Below are 9,589 nucleotides of genomic sequence, written 5' to 3' on the forward strand. Positions count from 1 at the left end.
CACAGCCAGAAGAGGACTGGCCACCCCACATAGCCCGGTTCCTCTCTAGGTTTCTTCCTAGGTTTTGGCCTTTCTAGGGAGTTTGTCCTAGCCACCGTGCTTTTACACCTGCATTGTTTGCTGTTTGGGGTTTTAGGCTGGGTTTCTGTACAGCACTTTGAGATATCAGCTGATGTACGAAGGGCTATATAAATACATTTGATTTGATTTGATTTGATTGCTTTTGAGATGTGCATTAAAGCAGTAGTGATTTATGTAGTAGTTGTGTTCACTACTGGTGAACACTACATATTTCCTATTCATATCACTCCATTATTGTTCCTTAATGACTACTGTGTAACTACTGAGCTTTTGGGTATCAACAACTTCAAACCTACACATACTTACACAATTCCTAAATTGGGTGTCACTTTCCATAGACTACAATGCATTATGAAAAAGGTGTCTGAAGTCAGAATCTCATTCTGGTTGACGTCTCTGCACAACAACACAAATTCACTGTGCCAAACATCCATATTTGAATGACGGTGTTTACAACGAGAACAAAAAGATGGAAATATGGATTTATGGGTCAGTGGGTTTTTAAATGTGTTTAATGATTGAGTGCAGAGACATTATCCAGAATGAGATTCTGGTGTAATACGAGTTGGTTTGGAGTGATTTCTAACATGTTTAGACACCTTTTCATAATGCATTGTAGTCTATGGCAAGTGATGACCCTCTGTAACGAAACAAAATATATATATTTTTTGGGTGGGGGGGTCAATCAAGAATGAGTAAAAATAAGACCACATGTAAAAAATAAAAACAATTGGTGAACATCCCCTTTAAGTCCAAGCTGAACGAAGACAAGTACATTCACACAATAGTATAAAATGTGTCAATTAATATGTGATTAATTTTACGAAAGAAAAATTGTAATGGAAAGCTTCCCGAGTACAAGGCAAACAGCAGTAAAGGTTTTCAATAGTAATTCAATAAGGTTTTATGTAGGACATTAAAAAGGATCAGGAGCAATTCAGTATTGACAGAACACTGCACACACAGATGGCACTGGCAGTAGTAATGACATATGTCCTACACAAATCACTACATACTTCCCCTTTTAATAACTACTGTGTAACTACTGGGCATCTACTACTTCAAACCTACACATACCTACACAATTCATACATGTTGGTGATTGAATTACTACACAATGCCTACATATCACTGCTGCTTGCCTACTCCATCCCTATTTCGTGTTCACCTGTCGTGAGGCGTCCCAAATTATCACTCGTTACTACTTAAATGACTAAATAAATCACTACTGGTTTACTACACATCTCAATAGCAATCGATAGTAGAACCAGTAGGTGTTTGTTTAGATCTTGTTTAGTAATGATGCGTAGTAAATCAGTAGTACTTTTTCATGAGGGGAAGAGGATTACAACAACCAACTCATTCCTGTTGTGTCTTCTTCTGCGGTCGTGGAATGCCAGTGTAGTCTGGCTGTAGTGTTGTGATACTTATTTACTACCAACTTCAAGTAGTAAAAACCCTACCTGATTACTATTGAAAAGCCTGTGACGTGAAGCCTTCTGACTACTTATTTATTACCAACATCTCTACCTGATTACGACTGGAAACTTCTGTTTTCCTACTAAACACTACAAAACTCCACGTGTGTGTCTTGAGTAGTGCATAAACTACACATTCACTACACAATCCCTACAAGTATCCACATAGTCACTGCTGTACGAGCAGGTTTTGTGTATTTAATGTGCGAGAGAGAGAGAGAGAGAGAGAGAGAGAGAGAGAGAGAGAGAGAGAGAGAGAGAGACTTTTGACTTTTGGTCTTGCTTTATTGAAACATTCTTAATTCATTTAAAACTCACCCCCCCACTCCTAAAATAAATAAAAAATAAAAAATAAATAAAAATACACAAAAACCATCTCCTACAACCGTATATCCAAAACATCTTCCCCAGCAATACAGACAGCCCCCCCAACACACCATATCTCCTCAAACATCTCCACACATTTGATCATTTTATAGAACTCAAACTCAACCCTAAGGCGCGCAGAGACCATCCCACGAAACAGTAGTAAAGGGTCTGTTATCCCCCACCTTTGACCCTGTTCCTCCTTGTTAGCCAAATAGCTAACTTTGCCTGAGCAAACAGAAAATTCAACAAAACACATTTTTCTTTCTCCTTACTCGAATACCTGTATCCCATTATAAACATCCCAACAGCAAAAACCACCCCCAACCTGTCACACAGACATTCCAACAGAGACATTAATGGCATTAACCTGGTGCACACAGAAAACACATGAATTACAGTTTCTTTCATTTGACAGAAAGGACACCCCTGCCCAATTCCCGGATCAACCCGTGCCAACCAGCTGTTAGTGGCCAGGGCTCCATGAAGAACCCTCCACTGGAGGTCCCCTGACCTCTTTGGTACTGGGGGTTTGTAGAGCGCCCTCCATCTAAAACCCACCATACTCTCCGCCCCACATACCCCCTGCCACTGATGTGCCTTCACTCCTGTTAGGCTTCTAATGCTCCTCACCTTAACGCAGAGGTTGTAGAGGGCTTTACCTCCCACCCCTCAAACTCCCCCAGGCTCGGAGTGTTAAAATCTAACAAGTCCTCCAGACCCCCTTGCCAGTCTCCAGTCTCTGCCGTCACCTGCAGTGGCGGGAACATTGGTGGCCCCTCTCCCTTTGGCCTCTCAAACACCCCCTTACCGGCTCAGACAGTGCCTCCTGGACCTCCTCCAGGAATCTCTCCAGCAGCCTAAGAGACGTTATTCCTGTTTGTTGCGCCAAGACCTCCGGGGTTTTCCACCACTCCTCTCCCAGCAGTCTCAGGTCACCCAGCCTTTGTAAACCCCCTGCCATCAGTTGCCTCTGCAGGGTGGCCGACTGAACCGATCTCAAAGGGATGGCTGGGTTGTGGAAGATGGGCTCCTCCCACACCCACTGCCCAGGTTCCACACCCCCTTCTCGTGTGGGCCTTAGCAGCTGCCAGGCCCTCAGCACCGCAGAGTAAAACTCTGAGAGACCTGCTGTACTCAGCCTCTCCAGCTTCATGAGGAACAGCTGCCGGTCCAACCCTAATCCGCCAGCTCTCCTCAGCAGCGCATGCTGGTTCCCTCCAGCCAACATCAGTGTGGTACAGCAGTCTCTGCACCGCCTTTAGTCTGAAAGCAGCCATCCTGCTCTCCAGTTCCACCAGGCCCTGTCCTCCTTCGTGGACGGTCATGTACAAAACTGCTGCCTTCAGCCAGTGATGTCCCGACCAAAAAAGTCCACCAGCTTGCGTTGCAGGTCTGCAAGCAGACCGGCGGGGGTTGAGGACAGCCAGTTTATGCCACAAGGAAGATGCCACCAGGTTGTTGATTATCAGCACCCTCCCTCTATATGACACTTGGGACAGGAGCCACCTCCACCTGGCCAGTGTTGACACCACTGCCTGTGTCAGCCCCTCCCAGTTCTTGCTGACCCACCTCTCCGAGCCCAGGTACACCCCCAACACTTTAAGCCCTTCACAACCCCACTGCAAACCCCTGGAAGCAGAGGAGGAGCCCTATCCCCCATGCCCCACATAACAGAGCTTTGCTCTTTCCCCAGTTTACCTTAGCTGATGAAGCTCCCTCATACACCTTCAGACTGGTCTCTAGTTCCTGCATATCTTGCCCATCCCTGACCATCACAGAAACATCATCTGCATATGCTGAGACTGCAATTCCTGTCACCACATCCATGCCTGTCCAGCACACTCCCCGCAGTCTCCTGCGTAGCAGTCCTAAAAAAGGCTCAATGGCTAGTGTGTACAGCTGCCCAGATAGAGGGCATCCTTGTCTAATGCCCCGTCTCACCCAGACTGGCTTACTGAGCCCCCTCCCACCTTAACCATACATGACGCCCCAGCATACAACAGCTTCACACAGGTCACAAAACTCTTCCCAAACCCAAACACAGACATCGCATTAAACAGATACTCATGATCCACTCTATCAAAAGCCTTCTCTTGATCTAAAGAGACCAGTCCAAAGTTCACATTAGAACCTCTCGACAAGTCCAACATGTCCCTAATCAAGAACAAGTTGTCCGTGATTGAGCGTCCCGGTACACAATATGTCTGGTCCTTGTGTATTATAGAGTCCAGATGGGACTTCAGTCTGTTAGAGAGGACCTTGGCAAAAATCTTGTAGTCCGCACAGAGTAACGCCACAGGCCTCCAGTTCTTAAGTTCACACAAGTCCCCTTTTTTGGGCAGGAGAGTCAGAGCCGCCCGACGGCAGCTCATCGGCAACTCTCCTACCCCTACGCATTCTCGCAACACGCAAAAGAAATCCTGTCCAATTGTTCCCCAGAATTTTTTGTAAAATTCCACTGGAAGTCCATCAACCCCGGGTGCACGACCGGGGGACATCTGGGTTACTGCCTCTGCCAGTTCATGTGACAACAGAGGAATGTCCATTTCATCCCTCTGTGCCCGAGAGAGCTTAGGGAGTCCTGCGAACAAGACCTGAGCACACATAGGATCACACATTTCTGCCCTATACAATTCAGTATAAAACTCCACAGTCCGCTCCCGCATCTCCCCCACCACAGAGGTCACCCGCCCATCAGACAGCCGTAGACAATGCATACCCTTGGCTTCACTGCTCTGTCTTTCCAAACCAAAGAAGAAGGAGCTGGGAGCATCCATCTCCTTGAGCATGGAGAACCTAGCTCTTACAAGTGCTCCCTTTGCTTTAACCTGGAAAAAACTGCCCAGGTCCCTACGTAATCGGCTAAGTTAGCCTGGAGGCCTACATTGCCTTGCCCCACCATCTCTACCTCCATCTCACTAATACACCGCTCTAGTTCCCCCAACACTCTCCTAGCCTCTGAGGATGAGAGAGCTGTGTACTGTTGACAGAAAAGCCGAATTTGCACTTTCCCCACATCCCACCACTGACTCAGAGACTCATACTCCTCTCTTCGCTGCCCCCATCTTTCCCAAAAGTCTGGAAACCTGAGCAAAAAGTGGCATCTTGTAAGAGCTTTACATTGAACTTCCAATAAGATGCCTGCCGGGGCCCTGGTGAAATAGACAGCCGAGCCATGGTTATGTGGTGATCCGAAAACCCCACTGGGAGAATGGTAGCACTCAGAAGCCTATTGCTCTGATTCCTGGACATGTAAAAACGATCAAGTCGAGCTGCACTCACCCTAGCCCCAAAAACCTTCACCCACGTATACTGTCTTGTGTTTGGATGTTTAGTTCTCCAAACATCCACTAGGTCAAACTGATTAAAGATGTCCCTTAACACTCCCACTGACACTGAATGAGGCTCTTCCCCATTTCTGTCTTTTGTAAAATCCATTGTACAGTTAAAGTCACCTCCGATCACCAGCGTCTCCTCAGGCGCTACTTGTGAGAGTTCCTGTCTAAGACTCCCAAATAGAACCCCTCTTTCTCTCCCTCTGTTAGGCGCATACACATTTATAAAGACAAAACACATGTTGTTAATTTCTGCTTTAACAACAAGCAACCTACCCCTACACACCTCCTTTGAGGAGCAAATTTTTACAGCCAGACCCGGTGCAAAAAGGACTGCCACCCCTGCACTAAGATTTGTCCCATGGCTCAACACACTTGCCCCTTTCCACCAGAGCCCCCAATCAACTTCATTCACCACATCACTATGCGTCTCCTGCAGAAACAACACCTGTACTTGTTTATGTTTTACATATTCACTCAACACACTCCTCTTTCCCGCATCTCTGGCGCCATTTATATTGAGCGAGCCTACCCGAAGAGTCTCCATAAGAAGTGGGAGAAAAGCCAGCAGAGAAATAGACCAATAGCAAAGCTCAAAAAGCCCCAGTGTCAGTAAGAAATTAAACATTTAAACAGTGTCTGAAGGTAAACCTTTACGCACTGTTGTGACCCACTTCCTCAACCTAAACCGTTTCTTGGGTGAGAGGACACCATGCCCCTCATTTCTCATAGCATGTTGTACTGATCTTACAAACTTTCTAGGATCAGGAAAAAAGGCTCAAGATTAACTTTTTTCCCCTTAGTCTCATTCAGGAACCTTGTCAGTTCTCTCAACGTGTACTTAGACCCCCTGGTTGACTGGCTGTCAGCTCCGGGCCAATTGAAGAGGAGTCTGAAAAAAATACCTCCTCATCCTCTTCCTCAGACTCACTTTCCTCCTCTTCTCTATCTCCCACCCTGACCACCTGCCCTTTCTCTCTGGTTAGGGCCTCACCCACAGCAACAGGCAACATTTCCATGGTGCCTTTGTCCACACCCTTTTTCTTTTTCCTCTTGACACCCTCCTCCTCCTCCCCTAATCTCTTACACTTCCCCACTATACTCTCCTCATCCACTAGAATAACCTGACTAGACGCAGTATCATCTGCACCACCCTCCATAGCATGACTAGGGCCAGCCTCAGCTACAACACCCTCCATAGCATGACTAGGGCCAGCCTCAGCTACAACACCCTCCATAGCATGACTAGGGCCAGTCTCAGCTATACCACCCTCCATAGCATGTCTAGGCCCAGCCTCAGCTACCCCACCATCTCTAGCCTGACTAGACCCAGCCTCTGCTTCTCCACCATCTCTAGCCTGACTAGACCCAGCCTCATCTACACCACCATCTCTAGACTGACTAGGCCCAGCCTCTGCTGTCTGCATCTCCTTACCCCCTGCATTTTCACCTCGATTTCCCCCCCTTGCGCTCGTACCCTCCCCTTGTCTATGGCCTTTATGTGGGCACGCAAAGCTCTTGTGCCCCAAATCCCCACATTCAAAACACCGTAGACTATCTGTGCTGGCAAAACCTGCATAGAGCCCTTCCCCATGCCTCACTTTAAAATGCACATTTAGCTGTTGCTCATTATTGTTCAGAAACATAAACACTTGCCTCCTGAATGAAACAACGTGCTTAACGGCATCTGCCTGAAAACCTGCTGACAGTACACGGAAACCGCTAGCAAACTTACCAAAACGACTCAGCTCTTTCCTAATTTGATCATCCGTAATAAACGGAGGCAAATTTGCCACTACAACTCTTGTTGAAGGGGTAGAGAGAGGTGAAATTGACACCAACACATCCCTTACAAATATTCCGCTAGCAATTAGCCTACCGACCAAATTAGCCCTTTTCATGAACACAACCACAGCCTTGTTCATTCTAGAAGCAGAATGTATAAACTCAGCTCCTACCTGTTCACCGACCGCGAGCAGAACCTCCTCCACCTTAACTCCGTTCTCAGGAACACACCTGAAACCATGCTGAATCGACAGCGTCTCCTGCGCACTAGGCTGAGAAGCCATTGCGCACACTATACCTTGCAACCCCCCGGAACGTTACTCTGTCCTCTTCCACCCTAACTTTGAAAAAATAAACTTTGGATACCGCTAAAAACAAATATTGCATTAACCCTCCACCATAGAAAATAACATGTAAAGAAAAGAATAGAATCAAGAAAGTTAGTTAGGATAGAGCTTTCCACACCAAACACTCAAACTCCAAAAACACCCAGCATGCACCGAGAGAGAGAGAGAGAGAGAGAGAGAGAGAGAGAGAGAGAGAAAGTGAGAGAGCGAGAGAGAGAGAGAGAGAGAGAGAGAGAGAGAGAGAGAGAGAGAGAGAGAGAGAGAGAAAGAGAAAGAGAGAGAGAGCGAGAGAGCGAGAGAGAGAGAGAGCGAGAGCGAGCGAGGGAGAGAGAGAGAGAGAGAGAGAGAGAGAGAGAGAGAGAGAGAGAGAGAGAGAGAGAGAGAGAGAGAAAGAGAGAGAGAGAGAGAGAGAGCGAGAGAGCGAGAGAGCGAGAGAGCGAGAGAGAGAGAGAAAGAGAGAGAGAGAGAGCGAGAGAGCGAGAGAGCGAGAGCGAGGGAGAGAGAGAGAGAGAGAGTTAGGAAGCAGGAGAGCCTCTGTCGGCCAAAGGGCAGCTGAGCTTTGATCAGGTGTTTCCCTGGTGCCGAGAGCTGTCAGGAAACTCTCCTCTGGTGCCCCTTCTCTCAGCCCTCCATACCCTACCCCCAGCCTCCGGGGTCTCCCAGCCCCACAGCCTGGACACTGCATCAAACCAGTGGTTGGTTGTATTGGGTGGAGGTGGGAGGCTGGGAAGGGATGTTGAGGGGTTGAGGAGGTGAGAGGCGGTGTATAACCTTGTAAAAACATCTCCTTTGAACACTGTTTACCTCTGGGTCTGTATTGAGCCATGAATCAGGGGCCTGAGAGTGACACGTCAAAGCGGAGGGTGAGGTAAGTCAGGTTCTTGTTTCATTCATTACCTCTCTAACGAAAACCCCCATGCAGCCTGGGTCTCTCTCTGTGCAGTATGAATGGGGCATTGTGATGCGTCTCTGTCACCACAGTGAATGTTTTCTCTTCTATTTGATCCGTTGGCGAAGCCTGCTAATTGGCTAAGCGTGTTCCCAGGTCACGGCAAAGGGAAGGTTCCTCTTTCCATGAATACGGAGAGAGAGGGCTTCTACAGATGTTGCTTCCCATCGACAAGCCTTCCAACTAGGTTCAGACCAGCTTTAGGTAGTTGGTGTAATTTATGAGTCTAAGACTCACATCCAAGTTTTTTCCACTCCTCTCTTCTCTCCTTCCCCAAAAGCCTTATATCTTTCTCTCATCATGCCCTGTGTTACGGTTCAATTGATCGTTTTAAGCCTCCTGTGTGTGTGTGTGTGTGTGTGTGTGTGTGTGTGTGTGTGTGTGTGTGTGTGTGTGTGTGTGTGTGTGTGTGTGTGTGTGTGTGTGTGTGTGTGTGTGTGTGTGTGTGTGTGTGTGTGTGTGTGTGTGTGTGTGTGTGGGTGTGTTGTGTGTACGCACGTGTCGTGTACGTGCTCGTCGTGTCTGTGCATGAGTGCCTTTTAAGCCATAGGTGTCATGATGACATGTGCTTACTGACTGTACAACTCCCTCCTGTCTGTCTGACTGTACTACTCCCTCCTGTCTGTCTGACTGTACTACTCCCTCCCGTCTGTCTGACTGTACTACTCCCTCCCGTCTGTCTGACTGTACTACTCCCTCCCGTCTGTCTGACTGTACCACTCCCTCCTGTCTGTCTGACTGTACTACTCCCTCCTGTCTGTCTGACAGTACTACTCCCTCCCCTCTGTCTGACTGTACCACTCCCTCCTGTCTTTCTGACTGTACTACTCCCTCCTGTCTGTCTGACTGTACTACTCCCTCCCGTCTGTCTGACTGTACTACTCCCTCCCGTCTGTCTGACTGTACTACTCCCTCCCGTCTGTCTGACTGTACTACTCCCTCCTGTCTGTTTGACTGTACTACTCCCTCCCGTCTGTCTGACTGTACAACTCCCACCCTCACGTCTGTCTGACTGTACTACTCCCTCCCATCTGTCTGACTGTACTACTCACTCCCGTCTGTCTGACTGTACTACTCCCTCCCGTCTGTCTGACTGTACTACTCCCTCCCGTCTGTCTGACTGTACTACTCCCTCCCTCACTCCCGCCTGTCTGACTGTACTACTCCCTCCCTCACGTCTGTCTGACTGTACTACTCCCTCCCATCTGTCTGACTGTACTACTCACTCCCGTCTGTCTGACTGTA

This window comes from Oncorhynchus keta, chromosome 19 (genome assembly GCF_023373465.1).
Source record: "Oncorhynchus keta strain PuntledgeMale-10-30-2019 chromosome 19, Oket_V2, whole genome shotgun sequence".
NCBI classification, from domain to species: domain Eukaryota; kingdom Metazoa; phylum Chordata; class Actinopteri; order Salmoniformes; family Salmonidae; genus Oncorhynchus; species Oncorhynchus keta.